Source organism: Larus michahellis, chromosome 16 (assembly GCF_964199755.1).
Source record: "Larus michahellis chromosome 16, bLarMic1.1, whole genome shotgun sequence".
Lineage (NCBI taxonomy): Eukaryota > Metazoa > Chordata > Aves > Charadriiformes > Laridae > Larus > Larus michahellis.
This window is the reverse complement of record NC_133911.1, coordinates 8,510,147-8,520,405: the sequence shown is the minus strand read 5'-3', so window position 1 is coordinate 8,520,405 and position 10,259 is coordinate 8,510,147. Positions and strand designations below refer to the sequence as shown.

The window sequence follows — 10,259 nt, the reverse complement described above, 5'->3', positions numbered from 1 at the left end:
GAACTATTTCAAGCGTGCCATGCAGCTTTCCTAATGGTATTGCTGGGGGTTAGGGATTAACCCTAGAAAAATAATTTTTTGAATATCAGACACCAAACTAATGAACTGAATTAAAATGGATATAATAAGGAAAAAAGAGGGTATTATACAGCCCGAGAAAGGGAAGCTTACTGTGTGATATGGGAGAATACTTAAACAAATATATACATACACACGCATATGTACAGATGTCTGCCTTGTCTTTATTCCTCATAAATGGGCACTGGAAAGTAACACTTGGACTCTGGCAAAGGTACAGAAGTTCAGCTCAAATTAGAAAGAAAAAAGGCGAGGCTCAGACTAGCAAACAGTAGCATACTTATTCATTAGCGATGAAATCTAGACATGTTATTTCAGTCCAAGCTGCTCAGATCAACGTTTGGGATGCAAGCCCCCACACTCTCTCCCCGCTCTGCTGCGCAATCCCTGCTGGCCACGGACAAGTCACTGGCAGAACAGACTTTGCCACGCAGACCCCCTTGGATTTCGTCTGCAAGGTCCCCATTGAACGCAGACAAATTCCGTGCAGATCTACCCTTTTCTTTCCCTGTTGCAAAACAGGAATAGCAGCTCCCACCGAGAAGCGCGTATGACCTTGATCGGCTCATGGATGCGCACTTTCTGTAAATTAAAGGAGCCATATATGCCCAATATGTGACTGCACAAAACAGATCACAACTGGCCGCAGCTGTCAGATTTTTGTTTCCTTGTTTTCTCTCACGGGTGATGGATCCAGAGCAATGCTGTCTGCTGGGACATTCCTTTCCCAAGCAGTGGGTTAGAGCTCTTCACGGCACAGCCTTACAAGTCGTCTTCTGACCACTCAGAAAATGATAGGCAGTGATTTATTTTAAGCACCAACATCCCCACTTGGGAAGAGGTTTGTTCTAGAGCTGCCATTGCCTGTGAAGTGCCAGGAGAGGCTGTGTGGGACAGGGCTTGGCAGGGCTGGGAAGCTGTGATCTGCCTCCCAGCAGAGTCCTCCTCACCTGGTGCCCAGCACGATGTGAAAAAGCGTGAGCAGACAGCTCTGGTATGAGTACAGAGCGGGACAAAGATTCACCCCTCCAGGGACAACACTGACAGACAGGCTCTTTACTGGCTGTGTCACTTGTAATGGACTGGAAAGTGAAAAGCCTGCGACAAGGAATCAAAACGAGTGTCTGCCTCTCTCTGCAGAGCAGGAACTCTCAGGCAGTCAAAGATAAACCATCTGCCCTGGCAGCCCTGATTAGGAGCCGCATGCTCACAACTTGTTGGCTGTCCAAGGCAGGAGAACGCACAGCAAACAGATCCACGCTGGAATTCCCACGAAACCTGGGCCATTCAGTCAGTTCCACTGCTTGTCACGGTACCTTGTCCTCCAGAGCCATACATTGAGCGGGCTGGCCAACGAGTCCACCAACACTGAGCAACAGTTTTTAAGTGTGAATGATACATATTCCAGAGCTAGACCAGAACTATGTGCAGTTTAGACGTCTGTGCAAGTTTCAGATGCTTCTCAGAACTTCTCTGACAAATCTGACCTGATCAGAAAACAGGCTCCTTCTCTCTGCTTCTCAGCTGACCCCGTTACAGACGTTCTCGAGCCACAGGCATGTCACCAACGATGCTCAGGCAATTTCAGTGCTGTCCATACCCCTCAGAGAACGCCACGGCTAAAGGCAAGTGCTTCCTGCTGTTCACAGGCTTTGCTTGACCCAGGATCCAGAAGTCACTGCCAAGGTAAAGGTAAGGTAAAGTTGTGAGTACGTGACTGGATCTTTGGCAATACACATCACTGCAGAAAACTTGCATCTGAACATTGAACAGGCCAAAATACTGGTTCCGTAATTTATAGACAGGCCAAAATAATTTGCCCTCATTTGCAAGTTTTTTAACATTAATCCTAGATAGCCATCGCAGCAGCAAATACAATGTGTCGTGTTTCATCTTAAAATCAAGTCCTGACTTTTATGGTACAATATACAATGCTTACTTATACATATGCGATCCCACAGAATAGTCAGGAACATATGCAGGGAGTAGTAGCTATATTGCTTTGATATTTAAGTACCTGCGAATTACAACATTGCTATGTAAATACATGCATGCAGAGAGACAGGCAGACTGGAAAGGATACATACATGAATAGGCTAATTCAAAATGAGTGGAGGCAAAATGAATTATTCACTCAAGGTTTTTTTATCTGCATTATTCACGGGATTCATTGGAACACAATTATCCACTTGGTCAGTAGACCTCTGCCCAAAGTTTACTATGTTGGACTTGCCGGAGAGACAAAAAAAGGTTATTTGCAAAATTGAGGTTCAACCCAGCTCTGCATTTAACAGTAATCACTGCGCACCAAGATTAATAGAACATCATTCAGTGACTGAGAAAGCAAGTTATGATGAAGAAGCTGTTGAAACAGGAAACAGTTGATTTCCCAGGAGTCCCGTAAATCCACCTCTGATGTCCTTTCAAATTCTCTGTTATTGCTGCAAAAATTTTAAACACCGGTAAGAGGGTGAAACGGCTGACATACTCATTTACCACGAGAAGAATTGTGTTCTGGGCTTGCCTTTGCAAACTGGTTCAATGTGCTTAGCAGATACATCAAAAAAGAGAGACCCTCCTCGGAGGGGCTTTGGAATGCGCGATGGCACCCCAGGATCAGCTGCAGTTCGGCACCTCCCTGCCTTGGTTTTGCCTCACCGTTACCACTTTGCACCCTCTTGCTCTCCCCACAGCGTTCTTCCCCTTCAGCATCTTATTCTGGGGTCTCCAAACTTGCACGCGCCTATAGTGTTGTGAGCAGGGAGGACCCCAGTGAAGGGCTTGCAGGGTCCTTCTGCGCTGTACATTCCCTTCTAACATTCTCCCGACAGCACGCCATAAATCTTCGCTAGGCATGCGGCAATCCAGCCAAGAGAACTCTAATACCATCGGATTTATTTTATTTTATTCTGTTTATTTTAAGTCGACTAATTTTATACTAAATTAGGTCTGATGCTGTTCTGGGTATTTTGCCAACTTTTGAATGGAGCCACCCAAGAAGAGAAGGCCAGGTACCATCCCACAGTGAGATGCCAGCATCATTTGGCTGCAAATCAGTTAAAGGTAGATCCAGAAACAGGAGATAATACTACACAGAGTTATATTTTTGTTTAAGAATCTACCGATTCTCCGCAAGTGTTGTGATCCATAATTAAGAGCCACTGCAGCTGTCATCAGCACAGTAGCCCATCGAAACACTCAAGAAAATATGATTTTCACGATTCAGACCCTACATTCCCTCAGTGCAGGGAATCTGGGTTCAATTTTCAGCTCTGTTACAGATGCCCCACCTTTCTGTAGACAAGTTGCTCCCTCTGCGACTTGGTTCACCACTCGCCAATGCCGTGTCCACAGCTTGCTTTGTTGGCCAGGTAACCCACTTAGGCTGCAAGGTAACACCACGGCAACTATTTTCCACAGTAAGGATCTCCTGACACAAATGCCTCACCATGACATTAAAAATCACAGTGTTGAGAAACTGATAACCAGCATGAGATTCTCAAAGAGTCACAGAAAGTGGAGGTTACAGTGTCCACACATGGACTTTGTTTCCTATTGTGCTGAGAGACTAATTTTTCAATATCAAAAATTGCCTTTTCTTCATGTGTGCTGAGGCATTATTAATTTTTAACTGCATTCTTTGTTTTTTCACTAAACAAGAAGGGAAAAAAATACAGATTTAAATCCACAGTTTTCTCAACATTTTTGCTTACATGCTTTCCTCCCTATACGTCACTTCTATTGAAATACTTTGGGGTGTGAAAAAAAAGTGCACTGTGCTGCTTTCCCTAAGAGTACCAGCAAGTAAAAGCACGACTCATCAAGGAATAAACTCCCTTTCCATGCATCAGAGTAATATTCTTCCTGGGAGGATGAGAAGCACCTACTGCATTTCTGTGCTTGGGAAAGAGACACTTTTAAAACCAGCTCTCACAGCCAATGCTTTAGACTCAGTAAATCCGGGTGCACAAGAAAAATGCTTTTTGCCCTTTCCGCTTTCGTGTCGTTTGCTGGAGATGCCATCAGCTCTCCGTATCCAGCGGTCCTTGAGGGCGGCATGAATTCTGGTCCTGGAGCCAGCTGCTTCTGCCATTAAACACAGCCAGTCTCCATCCTCTTTGCTGCAGTTCAAGAACGCAAAACACATTTTAACCAACAGGTCACATTTGGTAAATCCTAGCCATGCATGACTTTACTACGTGAACAGCCGATTCTTATGTTTCTTCATCAAGGAGTTTTTCTTCCTGCTTTCTCAGCTGTACAGTGTCTCTGAATTTTTTTTTTGGCTTGAGGTCTCTGCTTAATTATCTGTAACCTTCTGTTCGAAGATCGCTGTCCTGGCCTGATAAAAACCAGTAACTTTGAAAACAAACTGGGTCTTAATTTTCCTTGACAGCCCTTCTTTAAACATGTGGGCAAAGCCCTGGCTTAATTAAATGCACATTCGTATTCCAAACAAATTAAGTACAATTAAGGACTCTGAGTTATGGGTATCTATCACTCGGCGATGTTTTTGTAAAAATTACCACATTTAGATCAAACACAGAGGACCCTTTGCTTAATTGCTTCATTAGGGCCCGATGCAATAGGCTTCATAAATACAGGGTCTGATGTCTCTTTGGGAATTGCCCAAAAGACGGCTCTTAAAGTAATTGCTTCCACATTTCTCCCCGTGCAATGTTCATGTGCTCACTGATGGAAGTGGGATGGCTCTCAGACACGTAAGTGAACGCGGGTCCCGTTTTGTCTTCCCGCATCGTGACTCTTGCAGCGCTCTCGGAGGCGGATCGGTCCGGGCCCCTGGCTATTACCTGTTCAGTTTCTCGGGCCGGGGGTGGGGGGGTTGACAATTCGGACAGGGTAAGGCTGTCTGCAGGATGCTGGCAGCACTGTGCTTTTCTCATATATCACCTCAAGATCCCACAGACTGAGGTAAACAGGATGCTTCGGGATTTATTTTTCCCAAAGTTGCTCTAAAACAGTAACGAACTTGCAGAAAACATTAGATAGATATGTCTTCAGGTCTTTTACCCATTTTATCCCCTTAGTTCTTACAAATGCAGTCGTCGTGGCCCTTTAAAAAGAAAGTCTATTTACAATGATTGCTTTAGCGGAACACAAACTCCTTTTGATTAAATTAAACCTTCCTTCAAGTACACCTAGAGTGAGGAACCCCGTTAGAGGGAGTCCAGGTTTAACCCTTGCCCAGGCTAATGCCGTTCAGCGCATATGTATAATGTGGATGCAGAAAGGGCACAGCTTCTTCTGACGAGATGTAGAAAGAGCAGCAAAAAGAAGATATGCCGTTCTTTCCTTTTGCATTTGTCTTCTGGCTTACCTGACAGACTCAGGAGTTCTGCATTTTCTCTGCGGAAGCCAAAATAACCGGTGCGCACCCAGAAGCAACAATAACGATTGCAGCAGGGCTAGGAGGGAGCAGGAGCTACACCTTGACAGAACAACGAGAAATGGCATGTCACTCTCAAATGAAATGTTTGCAGCATTTTTGTATTTTTGTTCAAATATTCCTGTTTTTTCACTACGAAAAAATTGTAGCTGAAAGGTTTTCCTCTCCAATTCTTTCTCTTCCAGCTCCCTTTGTATCTATCCTCCCTTTTTTCCTTCTTTTTCATTTGCTCTTGGAGAGAGACAGGGAACAGAAAAATGGAAAGAAATAAAAGGGAAAAGGAAATCCATCTTCCCCAAAGAAAATGGTTCCAAGTTTTTATCTCATGCTAAAAAAAAAACCACAGAAAGACATTGTTTCTTTGAGGAAACATTTTAGTTTCTAGAAAAGTGCAATTTTTTCATCGAGATGATCACTAGTTGCACAGAACTGCCAGCAATTTAAATCCACGCTCGTGAAAACAGTTGTAGAGGGGTTTCATTCATGAATAATATTATTTCAGCATGTTAATGTAATTTCATCACGGACACACTGATGCCAAAACTGGAGACAGATCCAGCAGAAAATGTAGCAAACAGGCAACAAAAATATTAGCACTGCTGCTGTGGCGATAGGAGTTCTCCAAACATCAAGATTAGGTACGTTGCCCATATTGCCCTGCTGAAGGTAATTTAAAATCACACAGAACAGAGTTTTCCATGGCCCATTCTCTCCCGTTGTCTCAATCGGCTGATGAACTTTCAGGCTGGAGATGCCCCTCTCCCACCACCCTTGCCCTGACGTTTCATTAAGCACCCAGAGGCTGGTAGCTCAGCCAACACCACCATTGTTGGCCCGACCATAACATGGTGCCTGACCATCAGCCCTTTGAGCCACCAAAGCCTCTCAATCTGCAGATTTATCCTGCAGATAACAGCAGGACAAAGAACTTAGCAGCCATGAAGAACGCGTAAACAGCTCTGCTGTAAAACAGAAGCCAGCCTGATTTCCACAAGCCGTAAAAGTCCATCAACCTCCAGTGGCCAAAGAAACATAGCTGCTTATTTTCTGACTGCTTTATTCTCCAGACCAATTTTCCTCAATGCTAAAGTGAAAAAAACGAACGGCAGATTGTCCGGTTCATGACTGGATGGCTGGCAACAGAAATCCTATTTCCAAACTGACCCCTGCTTTCCAGCATGGCATTCATTAATTCCACAGTCTCACATTTCTAGGAAGATGTCAGTCATGTATGTGATTTTTCTATCAGCTATTAATGCCAGATCACAAGGTGAGAAAGCAGGGGTTTTAATCTCAAGACCCTCAGGAGATGGAGCTGCATACATTTGGTGTGAGCCATGTGTCTGGAAATGTCAAGGACAAATATTTTTAAAGTAAGGAGTGTTCATATCCATGTGTAATCTTAAGTACTACAGAAGTGATCCAAAACACAGCCCTTTTCTCCTTGTCGCGACTGTTCGGCAGTAGCAAGGAATACAGCTGCTACTTCACAGGAATTAACTTTAGATCACCTAACTAGGCACCTATGCATTTAGGAATTTGCATATTTATACTGAGCCACATTTTAATGCTCTCCTAAAAGCTTAGCCCATGGCAGAGTGGTTAGTTTTCTATTTGTAGAAAGGAAAAGTTTTACTGTACGAACAGTAAAAGTTCCCTGTCTCCAAAAATTGTTTGTTCCTTCATTCTAAATGTAAGATTAGTTCCCCACCTCTGTATTTTTTGTCATTCCCCAGTAGGTTATTTGCCCATGGTCTGCAAAATCAGGCACTGAATATATTACAAAGTCCCTGATTTTACACCTTATTACAGATTCCACCTTCCTACGAAAAGCACAAAATCCCCTTTTCTTTCCATCCTTAGCTCAACTAAATGATAACTTTGAGTCCCATTATAATTCAGGTGTCAGAAAGCACATAAATATGCTGCTACTGCTGGAACAGAAGTAACTAAATTACTGAGAAATATACAGCAACCCTATTAAAATACTACTTTGGTGCATATATTTCTAACACAACATACAAAGAACTAGCACTGTGCTTTACCATTTCTCCTACAAGTTCCATTGAAAATGTAGCACTGTGAAAGGTTCCCTCTAAAGTGTGATGTCAGAAAAGTAGAAGAGGGGACCAAATTTCTCCAAAATTTTTGTAAGTGATGGACTTGCTGGTTACCAGTTTGAGAAAGCCCCAGTGGAGGGTGGGAACAGAACCTTACCCCAGTCGATGAACACTCGCCAGTCGGGCATACGGATGCCTGCCATAGGATGGCTACGATGGTAACTGCAGCGTGACCGCCCCTGTGAATCTCGGTGGGAACACAAATTCCCACTGGTGTTTCTCCCAGTTCACATCCAACAACAGAAACCCCTCTGCCTCACCAGCCCATAGCGTCATCAACAGTTGAAGAAACCATTCGCCTGACACTTATTTCCCATGCCATTGCCCATTGCTGCAACCACGGAATGTTACTTAACTAACAAAGAGTGTTGCAAATAGTCACTCATTTGCCCTTCATGTGCTGTCACCAATTTTCCTTCTATGGGCCTATGTACTTATAATCAGTCAAGTTCAAGACTAAAGGGTGTAAAAATTGTCAGCCTTCCTATTGACGTGAAGCAGGTGCGTGCATTTGCGCATTACCACGTAAAGAGTGAGGAAGAGAGAGAAATCTCTGAAGAGACACTGACGGTGTGCACCCTTTTGGAATCTGTTCCTAGATAGCCGCTCCACTGCTTCAAATACAGATCTGAGTCTGCTTTAGCTGCTAACTGCCATATAACATATTAGCCTACTTATTGCATACAGTTACAAACATCTTGTATCTGGAAGCAACAAGGGAGAAGGCTCCTTTATCAAGTCAATCTCAAATCCCATTATGTTCCTCTACAACAGTTTCCGTAAACATTCAGCAATTTTCAGTGTCTGAGTTGCGCAGCTGAAGAGGTGCATAAACAGGCTCCACTGAAATGTGAAGATGACTGATAATGTACTAACATTGAGACCCCTTGCTGTGATTATTACCCCCTGAGTGCTCCTTACAGAATGTGCCTCTTATCTCACACTGACAACGCTAATAGAATATGCATAGCCCTATTAGCATACAAGATAATAGCACCCTGGAGGGGACAGAGCCATAAAACTTTAAGTAGAAATCAAAACAGAAGGAGGAAGAAAAAGGGAACATTGTCACAAGCCAAAAAGAAAAAAAAAAAAGGGAGCCTGAGGGCAAATTTTGCTGCAGAAAACACACATAGTCATAATTCTTGTGCTAGTCACCATGCAAATGGTAATAGTCTTTAGTCCCATGAATACTATCAGTGCCATGTTTGCTGTGAAACATTAATTGAGATAATGTGCCCCTTTCGGATGCAGCAGGGAGTCGTATGTCAAATTGTACCACAACAAAATTATGGCAGCATCTGCAAGAAATATACAACAGCAATTGCGGTACCTTGCACTGGGTGAGTCCAACTGGGTCTTCGCCGTTGCAGATGGAGCCTGTGGCAGAGCTGGAGCCCACGAGGGGAGGGAGACACGCAGCCATTACTTCAGAGCACATGTGTGTATACCTGTAGCTTACTACTTTTCAGCTGCTGCGCAGTTAAAAGCTTTGCAGGTTAGACGTGTTATCTCTTGACCCTACTTCAGTCGCTGGATTAAACCTCAAGCAGTTCTTTGACTGCCAAAGCCTTTCTTCAGTCACGTCTGCCCACTGCATTCACATTTGTTCCATGTAACCGTCCATTGTACCAGACCTTTCACTGCTCACCCATAGCTGGCAGCCGGCCACGCATTCATATGCTTTCCATCTTACAGCAATAGCCAAAGTAAATCTTTCAGTGCTTGGCACAGGAGTGTGAATTCAATAAAAAAGGCTTCAAACAAGTTTGAGATGGCTTGTCTCTAAACAAACGAAGAACAGTGAGCTTTTTTAATGCTCATTGTGGTTCAGTTCCTGCCTCCAGCTAAATCCAGATAACCCCCAGCAGCACTGACAACCCTGTCTGGTAAAACAGTCACCTGTCAAGTGGGCATGAAAATATCCACACATCCAGGCTCGGAGGGGCTGGAGGGAAGTGACCTGCTTCTTACCGGGAGCTTCAACAGGGGCAATCAAAGGTCCTTGTTGTCTTCTTTGTGAGATCTGAAACTTTCCAATACTAGCGCTGAATGCCCAGCACCCCAGGGTAATCGCTCCACAGAGCGCTCTATGTTTTTTCCTTTACAGAAAGATGGTGTCAGGAGGTAACAAGCACGGGATCCCTGTGGTGCATTTTGAAGCATCATGCAAAGTTTTCTGGGATTCCTCCTAGCATTCACTGTGGTTTCTATAGAGCCAAACTCTTTGTAAAGTGGCTTTGTGTTGCAAAGTTTTGCAGCTTGTGTGAGTCTGCCTCGCTTCATTTTGGTTGATGGTACTTTATGCTGATGGCTTCAGCAATTAGAACAGAGTTGGAAAAGGCTCTGGTAAAGAAAAACCAGCCATTTTGGAAAAGGAGAGCGAAGATTAGAGGAACGATTCCTGAATGTGAAGATTAGAGGAATGATTCCTGAATGTACCTCTGCGTGTGTCCATGCATGTGTTTATGCATGCACACATTCTCTGCATCTGGGTCATCACAGGCAAAACAGCTCATCTCCAAAACACATAGATTTTAGAGATTGCTGAAGTATTTTGTTTAATGTTCTTTCTGCGGTTGATACAAACTCTGGAATAAATTCTCCTTTCTTCCTGGAAAGATAACAAAACACCACTATATGTAGTATAGGAA

The 10,259-nt window shown here is 43.8% G+C and overlaps 1 long non-coding RNA gene across 1 annotated transcript; it reads right to left on the bottom strand.

The window, feature by feature from the left end:
* Positions 1 to 221: 221 nt before the first annotated feature.
* LOC141732063 (uncharacterized) lies at positions 222 to 9,592 on the bottom strand. Its single transcript, XR_012583945.1, has 3 exons — positions 8,939 to 9,592; positions 5,417 to 5,527; positions 222 to 1,756 (listed from the first exon to the last, which is right to left on the bottom strand). It is a non-coding gene; the product is annotated as an uncharacterized LOC141732063 (long non-coding RNA).
* Positions 9,593 to 10,259: the final 667 nt, after the last annotated feature.